At 37.1% G+C, this 23,357-nt stretch overlaps 1 pseudogene; it reads right to left on the bottom strand.

Moving 5' to 3' along the window:
- The window catches only part of LOC141664930 (E3 ubiquitin-protein ligase CSU1-like), a 45,473-nt pseudogene that overhangs the window by 11,340 nt on the left and 10,776 nt on the right, over window positions 1–23,357 (bottom strand).

Here is a 23,357-nt window from a genome sequence, read left to right as displayed (position 1 = left end):
TCTAAACTCTGATAAGTGATATGTCTGTTCTAGTACCTATTCAATCCTATGAGGATAACTGTGCTAGATACTGACCTAGTAGTCTTCAATAAACAAATGATTCCATGGAAAAAGTAATTATTTCAGTGGAAATCTTATGACACTAGCAAATTCTGATAACTGAGCTTAGTTAAGTTTACTTTGTATATCTTATTACTAAGTCACAAATTAGAATAATGCTACTCATCTGTTAAGTTCTGATACTAGTAAAACTGCTAAATGTACTAAGTGCTGATAAACCTCTCTTATCAAAAGAAAAAGCAAAAAGATCAAAGATTAAAATCAGGTACTCCTTTGAGATCTAGAGTAAAAATGTGGAAGGGACGACCCAAGTGCATTGCTGGTATTAAGTAAATATGCATTAGAAAAGCAAAATATTTTCTTGGTGACTTTTTACACTCTATGATTACTGGAGAAATACTCTGATAATAGCATAAATTCTGATAAACAGTCGTGACTCACTTACACTGAGAAGCCACTGTAAAATAGAATTTCAAAAGATGCATAAAATTAGCACAAAACAGTTGAGGTGGACTCAAGCATAAACTCATTCTTCAGTAGGTTTCAGGACAATGACAGATCTTTAGCAAAATTTTAGTTAAGCCTTATTTCTAAGATGTACTGAAGTGAATCAGACTTTACTCTTTGTCTGTTTTTAGCTTAATGCACACACTAATCACTCCATCTGAATGATGAAAATTTCTGTGGTAGTCTATGTTATTTTAGATAAACAGTCATTGTGTCATTATTGCACAAATTCTGAGGACAAGTTCTAAGTTACACGTTCTGATGATTAAGTTCTGATGTCCATAACTCAGAACTTGTATGAGTATTTACTAAGATAGGCATTCCTCTTTTTCGAGTTAAGAAATTATGTTCTGATGACTGTTAAGTTCTGGTATAGGTCTAAGTTCTGATTTCTCAGTCTAATCCTTTACTTGACTTATCTGTGAATAAAATTTGATAACAGTCTCAGTTCGAACTCGAATATGTTGAAGTGGAAGATTAATAGTCACTATGATTAGGATTAATGGTATTTGTACTTGAACAGTCCACTGTTTCTTGTGTCTTGTGCGGTATAGACCATGATTCCCCTTTCCAATGACTGTTATTCTTTTTCAAAGTCTAGGGAGACGAGGTAGAATTAATTCTACCTGTCAGCATTAAATATCTTTGCGTCTCCTGGCATTCTCTTGCCTATATAAGAAACCACTTCACAACAGTCTTTCCATCACATTCTTCTCACACACTTATCCTCCTTCTTCTCTCAAAAACACAATGGTTCGATACAACATGTTTTTGAACACCCAAACCTTCACTATGGAGCTAAGTTGTGTCGAGTGGCAGAAGGAATGGCATGTCACAGCCATTCCTGAGGAGATATGGGACTCTGTCCCACAGGAGGTACTGACACGCCTCCTGTTCTTCTATATGGACTACCATCGCCATCTGGAGCGATTGGAGGAGGAAAGGCGGGTAGCTATCCGTCAGCAAGAGCGAATCATACGACTCACCATCTTGTTCGTCGAAGATAGGAGGAGGAAGATGACTTAATCTTGTCTTCTTCCTGTTCTTCTTCATCCTTAGCTTTGTCAGGCTTCTTAGCTAGGACTAAAGTTGTTGACGTTAGGATTAGGAGCTTAGGGAAAATCTTGTATAAGTACTGATGTAAATTTCCATTTCATAAATGTATTGACTTGATATATTAATGAAAATTGTTTTTACTTCAAGATTTTGTCTCCGAGTTATTTTATCTTCTGTTGATAAATCCTGATTGATATTCTGATGACCATTTCAATTTTGTTTTTATTTAAGTTCTGATTCTCTGTCAGCACTTATTCATCGAAATTATCTCGGTCATTTTTAACATGATTTATTTTCAGAATATTAATGTTGCAGTGAAAAATAATTCAATCAGTGCTAACGGTTTAAATTTTGAATTAAAATTGTTTCTCTTGATTAATGGAACGGTTTTTCCTTGAAACAAGGCAACTGGGTAAGTAATCATTCCTGTTTTCTCGAGCCCAGTAACTATCCGTTATTACTGCATGTCTGACAGGTGTCCAACGGTAATATTTTTTTGTATAAGTACAGCAGAGAGAAGATTTTTGTAATCTTTTTAATTTCTTCATCTTTTATCTCTCTTCTTACTTTTACTCTCCTTCACTTTACTTTTTCCGTTGTTTTCATACAGACATTATATCAAACACCTATCAGGCATACTTAATTCTCATTTTTTTTCACATGGCACCAAAGGATTTAATCATTGATGGAGCAAAGTTTGTTCCAAACAACTATGCTGCAATTCTTGATCATGCTGAAGCTCCATCTGAATTGCACTTTGTGCAAGATCTTCTTGCACATAGTGAGGTTGGGTACGCCTTAAATCAGCCTGAATTATTTTCAAGTCAACAAGTTCTGAGGTTCTGGAGGACTGGAGTTTTTGATGATGGTGGTAACCGTGGAACTCCCAGTATTATCTTTCAAGTGGGTGATTCATCTTTTGTAGTCACTCCTGGTACAGTACGCAGGGCTTTACATCTTCCAGAGGATTGTACTTTCTCAGTTCCAGAGGACTCAGCCCTTCGGGAGTTAATGGCTGAATTGGGATATAAAAAGAGTCTGATGAAACTTGGACAGTTGAAATGGGCTAATATCAGAAGAGAATGGAGTTTCTTCTTTGATTGCATCACCAAAGCTTTTGGGAACAAATATTCAAATTTTGATGCTATCCCAATTCTGAGTCAGCACATAGGGTATGCTATTATCCATCAAACTCATTTTGATTTTGCAACTGGAATAATTGGTTTTATTGGGGATAGGATGACAGAGGATCGAGATATTGTTTATTTTGCTAGATTCTGTCAACTTATTTACACTTACTGTACTGATGAACCCCAGTTAGTCAGCACTCAAACCCCACCTTTTAAGGTTGCAAAAAGGTACTTTAACGACCTGATAAATGCTGACACAAAGAAATCAATGGTGAGACCATTACAGATTCCTCAGTCTGTGAAACAGATTCTGGTAAATGCTGATCCTGCTACTTACAAATCTGTTTACTCAAATGTTCAACCAACTCACCATAACCAAAATCCATCAACTTCAGTACCTACCTCTCATTCTACTCAACCTACCCTCAGAACTTATCTCAAATCCTATCTCTCCACTTCACAGACTGCTCAACCTTCTTCTTCAGCACCTACTGTGAAGCCTACATCCTCTAAGCCGAAGAGAACAAAGACTGTTCCTCACACACCTCAAAAGAGGAGGAGATTTACTTTGAGAGATGAATCAGATTCTGAGGAATAGATTCCTTCTTCAGAACCTGTGGTGGTTGAAGCTGAGAAAGCAACTTCTCAGAAGGATTCTGAAATTGGGGGTTCTAGGCTTCTCAAGAGGCTTAGGCGTATGATAGTTCCTGAAACTCCCAAGGAATCCAAATCAACAAGGAAGTACAAGAAACAGAGGGCACAAAGGCCAGTTTCAGATGATGAGGAGGAAGCAGCTAAGGAAGGGGATCAGGAATCTCTGATCTCACAAGACAAGGAATTTGCTCCAGTCACTTCTTCTCCATCAACTCCATCTCAGGAAGCTGTATCTGACAAGGATAACTCACCATCTGTGTCTCTTGTTGATCCAGGCACAAGTGCTGAAATTGATATTCAGAACTTGGTTGTGCCTGCAATACTTTTCTTAGACGCTCCAACAGCAAATAATCCTTCCACAACACCTATTACTGATGTTGTTCAAACTCCAGAGTTATCAACAACACCTTCTCTGCATCAAGATGTTGATGATCAGATTTTAGGTGAGCATCAGGATATGGCTGTTGATCAGAACTTAGTATCAGATCAGCAATTAGAGGATGCTGAAGCCTCCATTGCTACTCACACTGTTGTCTTATCAGAAGATACTGATTCTTTAAGTTCTGATGCTGCAAATGTTGGAGATACTGGTGAAGCTGCTACAACTGTAGATGCTGATGAAGCAGGTCCTTCAGGACATACTCCTCCACCGACTCATCCTAAGTCTGAACTGGTAAAGGAGTTTGTTATCAGGGATGCACCAGTGCCTTGGAGTGATACTCCTGCAGGTCAGGAGTGGACTAAGGAATGGAACTCAGTTTCATGTGTTCCAAATGCTTTACATCTTGCTGAGCACTTGACTAAAGCTGATGAAATATTAAATTCTGATGATTTTAAAACCCAGCTTAGAGTCACTGCATTGAGTACTAAACATCTACAAGGTCTTCATTCCAATACTCATGCAGAGCTACACAAGATTCAGGAGAACTTTATCAAACAGGAACAAGTTTGGAAAATTGATAAGAAAAAGTTCTTCCAACCTACCATTGACAGGGTTGCTTATATTGAGAAAACTCAAGAGAAACAACAAGCTCAGATTGATCAAATTCTGACAAATCAAGCTTCTCAGCAATCACAACTTACTAAAATCCAGACCTCAGTGGAACTACTTATCTCTCTTTTATTACCTGCTGATGCCAAAAAGGGGGAGAAGGTAATTAAGTCCAAATGCACAACCAACAAGACACTGCAAGGAAAGGATGATGGAAAAGATGACCAAGGAACCTCTGGAATGGGTAGTGGTCATAGTCAAGGTAGAAGGTTTACATCAAGACAAGCTAGTCACAGAACAAGTTCTGATACTGGGAAAAGAATAAGTTTTGCTGCTGGTAAAAGGGTAAGTTCTGATGAACTTCTAGATCTTGATGAGGAAATGTCAAGACAGTTATTTCTTCAAGAAAATCCAGGGATGGACTTGGAAAGTTTAAAGGAAGAAGAAGCCAGACTTAAATCAGAGAAAGTCACATCAAAATCTGAAGCTTCTGGTAAAAAGTTACTTCCAAAACCTAAAGGCATTGTGATCAAAGAAAGGACACATACTGAAGCAACTTTGGCTAGATCACAACCACAGATAGATCCAAGATCCAAGGGTAAAGAAAAGGTTGGTGAACCTATCAAGCCTTATGTACCTCCTGAGGAAGAAGAAATTACTGATGGAAAAGATGATCTTGCTCTGATTACAAGAAAAGTTCTTAAAACAACCTCTGATATGGCTCAAGTTGTTCAGAGTCAAGAAATTGTAAGTTCTGATATTCAGAAGAAGCAAGTAACCTCTGACAAAGCTCAAGTTAACTTGATATCAGAAAATAGATCAAAGACACTCCTACCAGGATTCACTAAAGCAAAACAGACTCAATCTTTGAAGACTACTGCAAGTGGTTTTAAGCAAGAGTAGTTACTGGAAAGGAAGCTAGAGATAAAACTGGATTGGGAAGTGCTGATGAAAGAAGAGTACACAACACTACCAATGATCCAACTTCCTTGAGTGAACCAGGTATTGGAGCAACTCCTGAGAGATTGAATCAACTGGAATCTGTACAGATGGTTTACCATACCTACTTGAAAGAATACATCATGTTGTATTTCATGACAGATGGTAGGGTTTATCATATAAGACAAAATGCCATTCCTTTGAAGTATTTTGAAGAATTGGAGCATGTACTTTTCTTACTTCAAGTGGATGACAGAATAACAGAGACTGCTGCAAACTACTTAAAAGAACAGATTCAGAGACAGAAAAGGCTTTATTCTGTTAAGTCTGACAGCATATATGTTCCAAAGTACAGAGATCACAATGGTGATATTATTGATATGAAGCCTAATACTGCACAGATCAGAACGTATCTTGGTATTAAGGGACTTGAATTCAATCTTGAGTCAGACAAAGCTTATGTCATAAGACTAGATCAGGAGTTAAGAAAAGCAAAGATTAATGATCTCAGAGCTGCAATCTTTCAAACTGGTGAAGATACTGCAGAGCTTAAAGGTGTTAAAAGGAGAATGATTGATGAACTAAGATATGCTGAGAAATGTTTGTTGAAGAACTATCTCAGAACAACTCCTGACATCAGAGAGATCAGAAAATGAAGAAGCCAAGTCGAAGATCTACAACTGCTTAAATTCTGATATTTATACAGATTGAAGTTGTTATCAGAAGTTGAAATTGGTAAAAACTTTAAGGACTGTAAGTTGTAGTTATCTAGTCTATTTCTCATGCATTTGTACTTAATGTTTTTGACATCATCAAATATCTGTTAAACTTGTATATTTTGTTAATTTACAAGTTGGGGGAGATTGTTAGATATATTTGATAATGTCATGGCTAATATGTTTTATGTTTAGCTTTCAGATCTTACGTGAACAGGATAAATCAGTACTTAACTGTTGATCAGTACTTATACTGGAAGTCAGGACTTAAGGATATCAGTACTTATATTATCAGGAGATAATCATCAGAAGATATATATCAGAACTTAAGTGCTGAAGGACAATCAGATAAGGACAGTAGCTGATTAAAGGAAAGAAGATCGAGATAAACATAAGAAGAGATATGCATGAAGAAGGAATTCCGTGAAGAATGGAATACTTGGAAGAAAAGATATCTGATTGATATATTTTAGGAAGCAGAATTATATTCCATATCAATTAGCGATTATCTTGTAACTGTGTAGTATATAAACACAGACATAGGGTTTACACTATAAGTGTTATCATTATTAGAAAAGATTATTCATTGTAACCCTAGCAGCTCTCGTGATATTTGTTCATCACTGAGAGGTAACAGTTCCATACTGTAACAGAGTTTATTGTTTCAATAAAGTTTGTTTTCTGTTACTTAAGTTCTTAAAGTTCGATTTGAGTGTACTATACACTGTATTCACCCCCTCTACAGTGTGTGTGTGACCTAACACATTATTTGTAGTGACAACATTAGCCATGCTTTTTGTAGAAGAGCAGGTGCCCTCCTTCATATAGTAAAGATCATTCTGTAAAGTTCCAATAGCCTTCACATGCTGTGTTTGAGCATCGATAATTGTGCATCTAGTTGGGTGAAAGTTTCCCACACAAGCATTGTCATGTAATAATTTATGTATGGACAACAAGTTGTTCTGGAATTGAGGGACATAGAGGACTTTGTGAAGCAGCAAACCATTATGCAATTTGATGTCTCCGGTGTGAGTTATTTTATAGTGGCTCCAGTGGGAAGTTTAATTATCAAATCAGAAGAAACTGGTTGCACATTCACCATTTTATCTAAGGTGAAAGTCATGTGGTCACTTGCCCCAGAGTCAGTAATCCAAGCATTATTGTTCTTGACAGACATATGCCAGGTAACCATGCCAGAAAAACATTGATCCAACTCATCTTCATAGCTTGTATGAGTGGGTAGAGAGCTAGTAGGGAGCAAGTTTAGTTTGAGTAGTTGTTTTAGCTGTTGGGGTGTGAATAACACTTTTGTGTTGGTAGGTGTTTGGCTTTGTGTGACTGTGGTAGAATTAAAAAAATTTAGGGACAGGTTTAGGGTGAGCAGAGGCATGTGGTTTTGGAGAGGGTTTATATTTTCTGTGCCATCTTGGGTAGCCTGTAACAGTCCAACAACGATCAGTGCTATGGTTTTTCTTACCACAAGCTGTGCAAGCAGGCCCTTTATATTCAGTTTGACTTCGACTATACATGGTAGTCACATCATAATCAGCTACAACAAATAGGTCCTTTTGAGATTCCACTTGCTGAATCATAGCATATGCAGATTCCACAGTAGGGAGAGGGTTTTGCATTAATAATTGACTCTTTAAAGATGCATATGACTCATCGAGGCCATTCAAGAACTGGAATAGATGTGCTTTAGCTTTTTGATTCAATATAACAGCGACAAACTTAGTAACATCTTAAGCAACAGTTGTTAGTACAGGCATACTATTCATAGAATCTATTTCTTCCCACAAACTACTCATAGTAGTAAAATATTTATTGATTAACAACTTGTTTTGTTTAAGAGCAAAGAGATATTTATTGAGTTTATATTTCCTAGAACCATTGCTAAGTAAAAAACGCTTCTCTAGTTGAGCCCATACTTCACTAGCAGTGTTAATAAAGAGAATAGACTGTTTTATGCTATCAAAAATATTAGTCGGAGCCAAGATATTATCAGGTCATTACATGTATCCCATTGAGCAGCTTGAACTTCATCATTAGTGCTTCGAGTCACAGATCCAGTAAAAAAATCCAATTTACGTTTTGCAGAAAGTTGGATTTCAAACATGCATTTCCAAGATCTGTAGTCTCCAGCTCCTTGGAGTTTTGCAACACTCACAGATGTAGTCCCATCAGAAGGGTGAAGAAAAAGTGGGTTTTGCATATCAACAAAGGTAAATCGGCTACCATTTGCCATTGAATAATCAGATGACAATAAATAAAGGTGACAACTTTCTTAGATCTGGAAAAAAGTGAATAATATCAGAGCAGAGAAAGATGAATGACAAGACATACTGTGCCTGAAAAGGATGTTTAAATCATATAAACATATCTTAGTTTTACACATACAAGCTCTGATACCATATAGATTGATATACTAAATGAGCAATATAAAAATTTGGAAGTGAGAAATAAACATCAAAGGCAAGACGATATAATATACATTCATGCTGGAAAATACAGATCTACTCCCTCTATATAGAAGATGAGGAGAGACGTTGGAATATTGTAACAACCACAGACTAGTAAATGTCCTTTGTAACCTTATACATGATAAAAATAGATAAAAGCATCTAATGAGAGAAATAGGTAGTCTCTGCATATAGAGACAAACACAATGCAAAGGTGGCAAGAGCATATATCCTTCTTCACAAACCGTGCACAACTATTCATATACGTTTAGGAAAAGACGGGACATCTGAATATCTTTCTTCTGAGCTAAAAAGCACTCAAGAATGCATTGTTTACAAAAGATGTGACCTTTTTGACAACACATAGGATCAATGACTGTGTTTAAACAAAGAGCACAAGCATCGAAGAGTTTGATTGAGTCTCTTTCAAGTCGTTTCTATGTTCTGTACCCGATTTTTTTCTTCTCATCGTAAGTGAAGAATGCTAGATCATTGTTGTTTTTCGAATGTCACTGAGGCAGCCTTCTGATTTTGAAAGGTTTGGGGTTAGAAACTTAGTATAATAATTCCCAAGAATGAGAAAGGAGAAATGAGACTGATACTCTGCATGTGTATATTTTTATATGCTCAAATAGGCTTTTTATAATGCTCCTAATACATTTAGTATTAGAGCTTTAAATAATATTATGTTTTTTATTTAGGATTTATAATAAAGTCATTTAGTTAAGTCTTGTCTTATGACATGGTAGGAAAGTATTATTATTTTATCTTGTGATATGTTTCTCGTTAAATGGCTAGACAAAGAATTGCGATTCAAAAGATGTAAGATGAGTTTGCTATGACCCAAATTAAGGATGAAGAATAATGGGGTCCGGTGTATGTTGAAAGTGCAGAAGAACTAAGAGAAATAGACATCATGTGATCCTGTGGTGCCTAGCGGTCGGTTTCTCACAGATTCTTCTATTGATTACCGGGTGATGCAACACAAAATGATGTCTCTGTGGAAATCTGACATGGGTAAGTCTGTTAAACAACTGTATGGTAATCATTTTATCTTTCAATTTTATCATGAAATGGATTTCAAAAGGGTGATAGATGGAAGCCCATGAACGTTTGATAGGTTTCAACTTGTGTTTGAAAGACTGAAGGAAGGAGATAATCCAAGAACTCAAAATACAAACAAGCTCGACATTTGGGTTCAACTCCATAAAATAAGTGCAGGCTTCATGTCTTAAAGAGTGGTAATGGACATAGGTAATTATATTGGTGACTTCATTAAAGGCAATGTCAACAATTTTGTGAGAGTATGGATGGAATATATGTGGGTCAGAGTATTAATAACACCGGATGTTACAAGTTCTACAGAGAATGGAGCTCAAAAAAGTGAGGTTGGGTGAATTTCAAGTATGAGGGGATACTCACATTTTGCTTTATATGTGGCAAGATCGGACATAATGAAATGTTATGTGAAAAGATATCTGACACACCGTTAGATAAAATCAAAAAACCTTACGGGGCTTGGATGCGTGCGGAACCAAGAAGAAGACTGGATACCAAGGAGCTAAATAAGCCAAGGGCATAGTTACAACAACCAATACAGGGGAAACCGGAGGTGGCAATGGAATTAAGAAAATAGTCATAAATGATGCAACGGAGATCATGATTAGGGAAAATTCAGGAAGTTTCGGAGACGGAAGATTGCAGGAAACTAGGAGGTCTGGTAGCGAGAATAAAGGAACTATGTTTGTTGTAACAAACCAAATTTAAAATGTTGTGACAGAGGGGCATGAGAGTATAAGTCAAGACGCGGGAAATAATTCAAAAGTGGATTTAAATGAATTATTAATCATGGACTCTAAAAGGCGCAGAGTGGATCGTCGAGATAGAAAATTAAAAGTGGTAAATCCTCAATATTTTTTAGCTCTGATGTTATCCAATATAACAAAAATGAGGTTTTCCAAGAATTACAAATGCATGAAGCAGATGAACATAGTAAATACCTGGGCCTGCCAAATCTGTTGGGAAGGAATAACCGAGTTTATTGGCCTACTTGAAGGAAAGTGTGAAGACACGTGGTCGGAGCTGGAATAATAAAGCTATATCAAGATCCGGTAAAGAGATTTTATTCAAGTCAGCATGTTATTCCTAGTGAACTAACAATGAGATTTACAGAAGGGGGGTTGAATGTAAATCTCAAAACTTTTTCAAGTTTTGAGCAGAATCAAAGGCTGTGTGTTTAAGATAAACAAGTGTGTGAATTGCTTTAAGCTAATACAGACAGATATATATTCAAGCACAAAAGTACAGAACACAACAGACCTTAAAAACTTTTCTGGTGGATTTGTTGTTCCACCAGAGATGGTATTTCAGAAAATCTGTGATTCAAGAAGTTGATCACAGCTGCATCCTAGTACAAACTAGATAATTTTTCTCAAGATTTTTCTAAACAGCTCTGGAAAAATTCTATTTGTTGGGTCCCAATGTGTTTGTAGAAGGGGGGGTTGAATACAAACAGCACCGAATAATCGAATTAAATACGGAATAAAAAGTGTGAAACAAAATTCAAGTTAAATAAAAATATTATTAAACTTGAAAGGTGTTACAACAACTGTATCGATTACAAGGTATTAATCTCAAATCAATTATCACAAATCTAGAATAAATTCGACATGAACTTTTTCTATTTTTGCAATAATTAGAATCAAATGCTAAACGCGATTTGAGATTAAGTTCTAGGGATTTTGATCCGCTAGATTGTTATACAAGAACAAGATAAAGATTTCTAGTTGATTGGATTTAACTTTACAATCTAGAAGTTGATCTTGAAGTTTTACAGATGAAAATGAAATATTTGTTGCGGCTGCTGTGTTCTTATTCTTGACTTGTGTATTGGATGATGCTTTTTGCTGCTTCTTTTTCTTTTTAATTCATTCAACAGAATTGAATTGAACTGGAATGACAATCCTGAGCTCAGCAAGACTTTCGGTATGACAATCAAATGAACTAGCAAGACTATCAGAATGAACTAGCAAGACAATCAGAATGAACTAGCAAGACAATCCTCCTCCCAGTGTAACTTTCGGTGAGACTATTGTTTGTACTAGCATGACTTTCGGTATGACTATTGATTGTCATACCGATTGTCATACTAGTACAATCAGTTTGACTTACTGAATTTAAATGAATTTTAATCCAATTTAAATTCTGAAAATTCCTAAAATTAATTCAGAATTAATTAATCAATTAATTTAATTAATAAATAAATTATTCTTCGCAGATATAATTTATTTTCTTAATTAAATTAGATGACTTAATTAATTAATAGAGAATTAATTCTAGTCTTCAACAACACCCATCCTTCTGCAAATCTTCTGAAAATCACTGAAAATTATGAATCAATTCCACCACTTCAATGTTGACACTCGATGTACTGTCTGGTTCATGAGTGACTAACTTCCGTGACGTTTCTTCATGTCTTGACTTTGACACTTTGATTTTCTTGAGATTAAATCCTTGTAATTAATGATACTCTGACGAGATCTCTGTCACTTGATTAAATCCACGATCTTGATTTATATCACTGAGGCATGATCAACTTCTTGAACTTCTTCCAGTGAATTAACTCCTCAAGTCTGTAGATGAACCTTGTTTCTGAATCCTTTGACAGATATTACTTTGCGAGATCTCTCTGACGGTCGATCCACTATTTACTTATTACATTCTTATTTGAGTTGAGTTGAATCCTCGAATGTACAAATAGGTCTCTGACATATGACTTACAATCTCCCCCTATTTGTTTGTTAGACAATAACACACAAATACCTAGAGGATAACTCAACTAACAAATAAGAAAAAAGATATAAAAAGAAATGCAAAGTAAATAGTAGAAAAGTTCTGGACTAGATTTAACATTTTCCAGATTCCAAGTAGATGTTCCTCTAGACTGAACATATCTTCAAGTAGTTCCATCTTCATTTGTACAACCACATTTCCTGTTGAGAAGCCCATATCTCTTGCTTCTCCCCCTATGAGAATCAACTGATTAAAGAAGATCACCTTCGTTTTACCACCTCTCCCGTACAATAGGATCCGCAGATAAAAACCAATGGTACTCCCCTAACAGCTTCTTCCCTTACTAGGAAATCACCTTGTGTTTACCACCTCTCCCGTACAATAGGATCCGTAGTTACAAACAATAATGGTGTGGTGTAGTGTACATATGATCTTTTTCTTCCTCCCTGCTATTTCTCCCCCTTAGTTGAGGAATCCTCCAAACTATTACTTAAGCTTTTATCTCCCCCTTAAAGAAGGAATGTATGCCGTCGTCTGAAGGAGTTCTCATATTTCACTTGGTTGGAAAAGAAATAACAAGAAGTTTCTCTTTCTTCCTCACTGTGAGTGTGTGATTCTGTTTAGTGTACCTCACATATGTTTCACTCTTCTCTCCACTCGTGTTTACACTCATTCTCACAAGTGTATCACTCTTCTCTCATAGCTCCATAATCCAGCTGTACCTGCAAGGAAAATTACCTTAGCCATCCTTAAGGAGGTCACAGGTGGTGCAATGGGAGTTCGCAAATCCCCATCCTTGTTAAACTCGTCAGATGAATCTGAGTCATAATCTACAAGTTGCTAGTTTCCCTTTTAGGGTTCCAGATTTGAATTCTGGGAAGGTAAACAATGATCCAACGAATTTAGCATAAAGATCAAAGTTCCCTTCTAATGTCTGTGAAGACATTTCCTTGTGACTCATCAGGTAATATCTGAATCATTGTCAACAAGTTGCCGATCTGCACCTATGTCAGATCCACTATCCGCAGATGCATCCAGGGGATTTAAGCCTGGGGAGGTAGACACTGACCACTGACATATGGCTTTTGGATCAGTATCCTCTCCTAACACCTGTAAAGGCAATTGGTCCACTAACGAACCTTGAACAATCGAATCTGACCTTAAAATGGTCGAAACTCTTGTTTCCGTCAACTCATCCTTTGTGTGTGTAACCTCTCCTTGTGCATCAAGAATTGATTATGTTTGAAGTGGTGACACTACATCGGATACCTTGGCCGACAGGCAAAATTCAATAGACTCACCCTGTTGAGAGAATGAATCTAGTAACTGTTTTTGTGCCTTTTCAGCCATTACATCTTTTTGAGAAGATGTATGGGGGCTAGCAGTTGTCTCGGTTTAAATACTACTCATCTATGTATGAGACAGAGCCACTGGGTTGACTATAGAACCTTCCTTATGTGGTGCACTAGGCACTATCTCCCTCACGCTCATTCATACTATATTTAGTGGTAAGAGAGTGTTGGTTGGTTCTGTTTTTGTGTTTGTCTTTACAGTCTGGGATAGACGTTGTGGGTTTTCAACCTCATGACTGTCAATGAAAGAAAGTCATTGGAGACTGAACCTGTAACACAGAACATATGGTAATAGAGAGAAAATGATTTACAATAGTGATTTCAAAAGATTTTACATGAAATAAGAAATCACTAATGTAGAAAGAAGTTTGATTTTGTTTTTCAATATGAATGAGTTTTTGATAAAACATTGATCACTTAGGTTAAAGTCTAAGTAATTCTCATTCATATCAAAAGCTTACAAATATCTGCAACATAATGTTAACAAGATATCATTGACCGATACTTGTCAAGTACTTTAGATACTAATTGTTATATTGCATAATCAATATACCACTGCACATATAAAACAATATGATTGTGCTTAGTGATAAGATAGTTATTAATATGACGACTCTACTAGTTCATATAAAACTGTAACTGCAGTTAGAGTGCCATACCATGTCCTTGACGATTGCTTGAGCAGTATACTAGTTCATACCAACCTAAAGTGAGATTGTGAAGAAGAGATTGCATAGTCCAATAGATCTGCAGCTGCAAAGTCCATGAACTGTGGTGCACTGACTTCCTCTTTTAACTCACCAACCAGGAGTACACTTGTACACATCTTACTAGAGTACAATTCCAAGTGTAATGTGCATCAAGTGCCTGATATGTTGTAATATTCTCAAGTCTCGTCACTGGTGCTATATGTTAGATACTGCTTCCTGATAATAACCTAGCACAATATAAAAAATTTCACTGATAACATATCCAGCTTGCAAACAGCCATATCCCTCAGATAAACCTTTGCTGTTATCTCCAAAGGTAATCAGGGGGCCAGCTTTCTCAATCCACATTTGATAGCAGGGCTCTATCTCCGGTCATATGTCTTGATGATCCACTGTCAAGAATCCACACTACCGGTTACACCTGTTTAATGCCCTGCACTTCAAATGGATTAGACCTTCTTCGGAACCCAAACTTGGTTGGGCCCGGCATACTTGTAGAATTGTCCTTTGTCAGGCAAAACAACATTTTTAATTTTAACGATCTCAACATCCTCAATGACTGAACATTTGACCTTGTAAATAGCCTTAACAAATTTCTGTTTAAGCTTAGGCACAAATGTCTCCTTTCTAGCCTTAGAAGGACTAGCAGTCTTAGACCTATCATGTTTCTTATTATTCACATGCTGACGAGGAGTAGTCTTATCATTAGACACATGCTTACCATTAAAATAAGCATACATCATATTAAAAGCACAAGACATACAATTAGCAACACCACATGCTTTATGAGAGTGATTAACAGCAGGTAATTTATTCATGGTAGACATGGAATTATTGTTATCCAACTCATGTGTGTCTGAGTTAGTCTCAGTTGCTTTCACAACTTTGACTGGAACTTTCGACTCACTTGACTTGGAAACAATCTTCTCATTAGCATGATCTTCAGCACGTATTTCTTCATGAATAACAGAAGAGGTCGCATCAAATGGTTCAGCAACTGATGCTTTATAGAGGGGTTCATCAACACCCTTAAGCACATGTGGTACTTCCCTCCCTTTAGCACAGACATGAGGAGGGGAGTTTATGCCTAATTCTCCAATAGCAGCATTGTAATCATAACCTATTCCAGATGTTTGATTAACAGCTTGCTTACTGTAGAACTCTTTAGCCTTCGAACAAGAATTGAAGTAGGCTCTAACCTTAGTCTCAAGACCGGTGATCTTGTCTTTGAGAATAGTTTCGAGTTTTCTATAACAGTCAACTCTATTCTCTAGAAAAGATACCTATTCTTTTAATTTGTCTTGATTAATGTGCACAAGTCTTAATTCATTGACCTCTTTCTCAAGGTCTGTGATCTGTAAACTTAACAGTTCATTATCACGACGTGCACAATCTAAGTTACCTCTTAGATGATAAACCATTTCAGCATCAGAAAGTTTTACCTCTATTCTTGACGATGAAGCTTTTCCATCAATAGCCATAAGAGCAAGATTTCCTTCATCTTCATCTTCACTGTCAGTATCATCCCAGCTTCTTCCCTTTGCCAGATAAGCCCTTTCAGAGTTCTTTCTTACTTGCTTTGGCTTCCTACATTCTGTGGCAAAGTGTCCCAACTCATTGCAGTTATAGCATCTAATGGTGCTCCGATCAACCATCCCTGTTTGGTATCCACCACTGCTGGTGTTAGAGGATGAAGATCCACCTTTCTGGAATTTGTTGTAGTTGGACTTGTACTTAAGCTTGGGATTCCTCCTGAATCTGACATGGGAGAATCTCTTGACAATTTGGGCCATTGATTCATCTTCCAATTGCTCCAGCTCTTCCAAGGAATAAAAATCATCACTTGATTGATTTGTAGTAGGAGGATCATATTCTGCTACTAACTCATTTTCCTCACCCTTGGAAAACTGTACCATTCTTTCTAACTGTTGAGATTGTTGTTGTTGTTGACCTTCAGCTACAAGTGCATTAGATGTGCTGACCATTCTATCCTTCCCGTAGACTTCCTTCTATTGAATCTGCTCCAACTCATAAGTTTTTAACACTCCATAGAGCCTGTCCAAAGAAATCTCACTCAGATCTCTAGCTTCTCTAATGGCAGTGATTCTATGTTCAAGATGAGCTGGCAGTGTTAAAAGGAACTTTTTGTTGACCTCCCTGATTGAATAATACTTTCCATTGATGTTCAGGTTGTTGATCAACGCATTGTACCTCTCAAACACTTCAGTAATTCCTTCTCCTGGATTTGATTTGAAATGTTCATATTCAGAGGTTAGGATTTCCAACTTGTTCTCCCTAACTTCCTCTGTGCCTTCATTAATTACCTCAATAGTTTCCCACATGTGTTTAGAATTTTTACAGTTCATCACATGTCTGTTCATCAAGGGATCAAGGGAATCAATTAATATTAATTGAAGGCTGGCATCCAAGGAGGCTTCTTCCTTCTCAGCAGGAGTAAAATCTTCAGGCTCTTTTGGATAGGTTCTAGCTTCAGTAGTCACCACACCATCTATTATTACCTCCGGTTCAATAACCATCGGAGTTTTTATACCCTTCTTTAACAAGTTTGAATATTTGGGATTTGCAACTTGTAAAAATAATAGCATCTTCTTCTTCCACATGATATAATTCTCTTTATCAAATTGTGGAATTTTAATGGTTCCAACTTTATGTGAAGTCATTATGAATTTTTGAATAAATAAAAATTCAAGGAGTTGAAAAATCACAAAAGTCTAGGATCTTGATTTGTTCGTTAATCAGAAGGCTCTGATACCAATTGTTGGGTCCCAATGTGTTTGTAGAAGGGGGGGTTGAATACAAACAGCACCGAATAATCGAATTAAATGCGGAATAAAAAGTATGAAACAAAATTCAAGTTAAATAAAAATATTATTAAACTTGAAAGGTGTTACAACAACTGTATCGATTACAAGGTATTAATCTCAAATCAATTATCACAAATCTAGAATAAATTCGACATGAACTTTTTCTATTTTTGCAATAATTAGAATCAAATGCTAAACGCGATCTGAGATTAAGTTCTAGGGATTTTGATCCGCTAGATTGTTATACAAGAACAAGATAAAGATTTCTAGTTGATTGGATTTAACTTTACAATCTAGAAGTTGATCTTGAAGTTTTGCAGATGAAAATGAAATATTTGTTGCGGCTGCTGTGTTCTTGTTCTTGACTTGTGTATTGGATGATGCTTTTTGCTGCTTCTTTTTCTTTTTAATTCATTCAACAGAATTGAATTGAACTGGAATGACAATCCTGAGCTCAGCAAGACTTTCGGTATGACAATCAAATGAACTAGCAAGACTATCAGAATGAACTAGCAAGACAATCAGAATGAACTAGCAAGACAATCCTCCTCCCAGTGTAACTTTCGGTGAGACTATTGTTTGTACTAGCATGACTTTCGGTATGACTATTGATTGTCATACCGATTGTCATACTAGTACAATCAGTTTGACTTGCTGAATTTAAATGAATTTTAATCCAATTTAAATTCTGAAAATTCCTAAAATTAATTCAGAATTAATTAATCAATTAATTTAATTAATAAATAAATTATTCTTCGCAGATATAATTTATTTTCTTAATTAAATTAGATGACTTAATTAATTAATAGAGAATTAATTCTAGTCTTCAACAACACCCATCCTTCTGCAAATCTTCTGAAAATCACTGAAAATTATGAATCAATTCCACCACTTCAATGTTGACACTCGATGTACTGTCTGGTTCATGAGTGACTAACTTCCGTGACGTTTCTTCATGTCTTGACTTTGACACTTTGATTTTCTTGAGATTAAATCCTTGTAATTAATGATACTCTGACGAGATCTCTGTCACTTGATTAAATCCACGATCTTGATTTATATCACTGAGGCATGATCAACTTCTTGAACTTCTTCCAGTGAATTAACTCCTCAAGTCTGTAGATGAACCTTGTTTCTGAATCCTTTGACAGATATTACTTTGCGAGATCTCTCTGACGGTCGATCCACTATTTACTTATTACATTCTTATTTGAGTTGAGTTGAATCCTCGAATGTACAAATAGGTCTCTGACATATGACTTACACTATTCTAATTACTAGCTGCTACTTGGTTTATATAACACCAAGTTTACAAGTGAAGACAAAGATAAAAAGTACAATAACAAAATAAGTTCTCCACTTGTTTCTTCTCCATTTTACTCCAGTGCATTGTTGACTATTGCCTCTTTATACTAGAGTAGAACGGCTGCTTTTTCTGATGTTCCTGAAATAGGCTACCACATCTCAGTTGTCTCTGTCAACCCATGTGCCTCTGTTTGTAGGTACAACTACCACTTGTCAACTGCTATTTAACAGAACATCCGTTGAAGCCTTCATCCGTTGATGGCTTTATCCGTTGATGTGTTAGCAGTTGAAGCTCTATCCGTTGATGCACTCATCCGTTGAAGGATGTTATCCGTTGAAGCTTTAGAGACATCCGTTGAAGCTTTGTTTCTCATCCGTTGAAGGTCTTTAAGTTATCCGTTGACACCATTTCATTTATACAAAATTACAAGGCATGAAATATTTACAATTGGCCTTCCTATCTGCATATCCTTTAGTAGTCAACATGACTTATAATTTCCCTCAACATTTAAGAATTATATCTCAAATTCAGAGACTGAAATGTGCTACAACACTAGACTTATTTCTAAGTAAAGCTACACCATCAACGGATTGCCAAAGTGGTCTTATCCGTTGAGGCTACAAACACTAGATTTCTACTTAAGTGTTTTGTTAAACATATCATCAAACTAATGCACATATATTCCTAACAATCTCCCCCTATTTATGTCTATAAGAATTGTAGACATAAATTCAAGGTTAACTTGATGATAACAAAACACTTAACAAATATATGAACCGAAACTAAGTAGAAATTTAAAAGTGCTGCAAAAGTGTATGTACTAGAAGGTAATTGAAGATTTACAGTGTTTCCAAGGGTGCTCCTCTAGCCTGAGCAAATCATCTTTTTCTTCTTTGATCCCTGGTTTTCTTTCCTAGCCCTTTGTCATTTTCCTCAATTTGGAGTTGGAGTTGTCTGAAGAATTCAGCTTCATCTTCATCACTGATATCCAACTTAGATTGCATTTCTTTGAGAGTTTCATTGCTGGCAATCTTGAGTTGGTCTTCAAGTCTGAAAAATCTTCTGACTCCTTTATCATCTCTGAATTCCATCAACCAATGAGGTGATTTGTGAATTGTAGTTCCCCTTTCTTGAATGAGTAAGGTTCTGGGCAAAGCATTGGGCTCCCTCCAAGTTTTCCTTATGTTGGCAATCTTGTTGAGAATTTCAGTCTTGGCAGTCCTGGTAAAGCCAGAATCCTTTTGTATGGCTGAAAAGACTCTGATCAAGGTAGAGTAGCCTTCATTCAGAATCCTGTAGAGAGGCCATGTTCTTTCCCCAGCTCCTTTGTATCTGAACACCAATCTCTCTGGTAGCTGTCTGTAAGCAGCAATTCCCCTTACATCCTCCAGCTCATCCAGATAGAGTTCAATGTCTGAAATTTCTTTTATGTCACAGATGTGAACATAATCATCTTTAGAAATGGGTGGCTTAGGGTTAGGTTTATGTTTTTGAGTGAATTTCTTAGAGTTTAGGGGAGGTGTAGATTTGGATTTTCTTTTCTGTTTCTTTGGTAGTGGAAGAGTGGTTAAAAAGGTAGGCAAATTGATGGTGTCCCAATCAATAGGTTCCTCTTTTGGGATGATTGGTTCACCATGGATGTTTATAGTGGGATCAGCAACAAAGGGTTCAGGTATGGAAGGTAGAGATTTAGTTTCTTCAGTGTTGCCTTCACTCCTTCTATGTGCCTTGGCCTTTCTTCTGTTTCCCTTCTGCCATTCCTCTTTTTCCTCCATGCTTTCACCAAATATACTCCCAAAAACCTCATCTAAGTTTGCAATCTTGTCTTCACCCCTGACTTCAATTCCTTTCTCATTTTCAACTAGACTTGACTTTAGCTTTTGTTCAAGCTTTGCTTGTGCTCTTTTGTCAGCCTTGAGTTTTTCAGCTTCTTTCTTTAACCTTTTGGTTTCTTCCCTCTTGGCTATTGAGAATTTGGGATGTCCTTGCATCACACATATGCTCTTTCCCTCTCTAAAGATAATAGCCATGTTTCTCCTTACTGCCTCATCCATGGTCTCCTTGTGTTTTATGATGCTAGTACCCAAAACTTTGTCTTCATCAGGCTTTGGAAGAGGAAAGTCTACTTCTTTCATTTGAGCAAAGTCTAGAGGGTTCTTTGTGGAGTCCTTGCTGGATCTGGTGTTGGGCTTGAGAACCATAGGTTTCAGATTCTTGAAAGAAGTCTCTCCAACCTTATTTCTCCTTTCTGGCTTGTGCTCCATATTGATTGGTTCAACCTTTGTGCTATGTTTCACAGATATTGATTTATCTTGTGTTGAGCCAAACAGCTGTTGCATCCTTTCATCAATTCTCCTCCTTTGCTCTTTCACTTGAATTTCAGCTGCTGCTAGCTGGATTAAATCAATTCCATCAGGCTTTCCTTTGATTTGAATTATTGGAAAAGTAGTGATGGCAGGAACTAGCACTTTAGATATTTGGATTTTTGTAGATGGCTCTCCTTCCCCTTCCCTTTTACTCTCCCCCTTTTTGTTATCATCAAGGAGAGGGGTCAAGCCCTGTGCTTTTGCCAGCTGCATAAGTAGATTTGTTTGAGATTGTTGGTTGTGAAGAATGGTGGCCACAGAATCTTCAATAACTTGAACTCTGTCTTCCAATTTGGCCAGCCTCTTTTCAGTATGTGATTCCTTTTTCAATCTCAACAAAATGTCCTGCATTGTACCAAAGGGCATGACTGAATCCAATTTTTCAGAATTGTAGGATTTCAAGTCAGCAATATCCTTTCTGAGTTCATCCACAGTCAGATTCTGTCTTACTTGCTGCAACTTCATGAGATGCAGTGAGTCCAAGTGAGCTGTAAGGATAGCCTTTGTACCAGCATGAGAAGTTTTCTGAATGGCCTGTTTGATAGTACTGATTTGTTTGACTAAGGAGACATTGAATTGCCCTGTTGTAGACTCCTTTGTGAAGGCCCATTCAGGTAGATTTGGAATAGAACTAGGGCCTTCATCTCCCCCTAAGTTCATGCTTCCATCAGAAGAAACAAAGTCATCATCATCAGAATTTACTCCAAATTCTTCAAATGACTCACCAGCTGTTGAAGGCATCTTGTTAATAGCAGTTTTGTCCCTTTGAAGAGATGCTGTTGTATGTACTAGATGTAGTGTCTTTTCTGCCTCCACATTGCCCTGTGCAGCCAATACTTGATAGGCTGAAACAGGATGAGTAAAAGTGTCAGCATCCAAGGAAATGTTATCAATTACAGCTTTGTAATGTTGCTGAAATTGTTTTTCCTTTTCAGCATCATTCACAATCATTGACTCACTAGCAATGGCTGGATCCATCCTTATATCTGATGTACCTGCCTTTCTCTCATTTTCTCTATGTTCTTGCATCAGGGGCTCCTCCTGGCTCACACAACTCACTCCCTCACCTTCACCTACTAAGGCGGTACTCCTCTCACTTACTTTTGCCATGCTGGAAGAAATAGCATGCATATTTGAGCTCTCAATCTCTCCTTTTGTCTGGGAGCAACCCAGCCTCTCACTCAAATTGTCACTCCCTTCCCTCAGTCCTAGAAGTGATTGTACAGTAATCAAGTCTTCTACACTTGGAATTATTTCAGTTGTGTGTGTAGAGACTATCAACGGATGAGGAATAGCCGTTGAAGGTGAAACTGATGGTATCAACGGATAACTGCTGTTAAGCTTATCCGTTGAAGAACAACCACTTGTCAACGGATGAGTGATATCCGTTGAAGAAGGAAAAGAAGTAGAAATTGAAAGTGATATAACTGTTGAATCTGTGTAGATTGATATGAGTTTTGGTGACACAGATCCTTCAATTACATCTGAAAGAATTTGCGGGTGATCCAACAAATTATCTAAAAGATGATGATCACCTGTATTTGAGTGGGGCTCCTCCCTGAGTTGTAAAGAGGGAGAATCAGGAATTGATGGGAATAACATATCCACATCTTGAGATGGTGAAGAAGTGTGTGGTGATTGATGTGTGTTAATTGTGAGAGAATGGGGCTGTGACTCCACATTTGTTGGAGCCATATCAAACTGAGTTTGAGAAGGCATAGATACAGATGGATGTATCTGTGCAATGTGTGAACCCTGTGTAGAAGATTGGGTTCTAGCTCTCTTTCTTCTAATAAAGGCTTTTGTTGGTGAGTGTTTGGCTTTAGTGTCCCTCCCTCGTTTGTGTGTTCCTGGTTGGGAACTATTTTCAATAGTTACATCCTTTTGGGAGGATGCAGCTAGGGATATGCTAGTAACCTTTTCAACCACCACAGCTTTTTGAGAAACTATGGCTTGGCTAGCTTGGGAAGCACTTTTCTCTCCTTCCTTATCCTGGGGGTTTCTTTGATGTTCACCCCTCCCCTCACCACTCACACCCTGTTCACTCCCCTCAGGGTTAATGGTAGGTGTTACAACTGTTGTCTTTTGAGAAACAACAGAGGTGGTTTTGTTTGTCTTTGATTTTGAAAGTTTAGTTTTGGTGACCTTGGTAGGAATCTGTTAGGGCATTGTCACAGATTCCATGGCCACACTAGAAGATAAAGAAATAGAGGGGTTGGAAGAAGTAGGAGTTGTAGAAGTAATTACCTCACCTACCTGAGGTGCATTCATGATTGGTAAATATACCAATGACACACTGCTGTTGAGATCCATTCTCAATAAATCTGCAAGAACTCTTTTCTCTTGTGCCCAGCACTTGAGTTTATTATTCTCATTCGTAATGACCAAACCTTCAGCAACATGGTTAGCCAATAACATAAAGAATCTAGCATAATAGATGTTATTAGGTCTATTAGCTTTGTTACCTAATCTAGTACCCAATTCTAGCATAACA

Source organism: Apium graveolens, chromosome 6 (assembly GCF_009905375.1).
Source record: "Apium graveolens cultivar Ventura chromosome 6, ASM990537v1, whole genome shotgun sequence".
NCBI classification, from domain to species: Eukaryota; Viridiplantae; Streptophyta; class Magnoliopsida; order Apiales; family Apiaceae; genus Apium; species Apium graveolens.
This window is presented reverse-complemented; position numbering and strand designations above follow the sequence as displayed.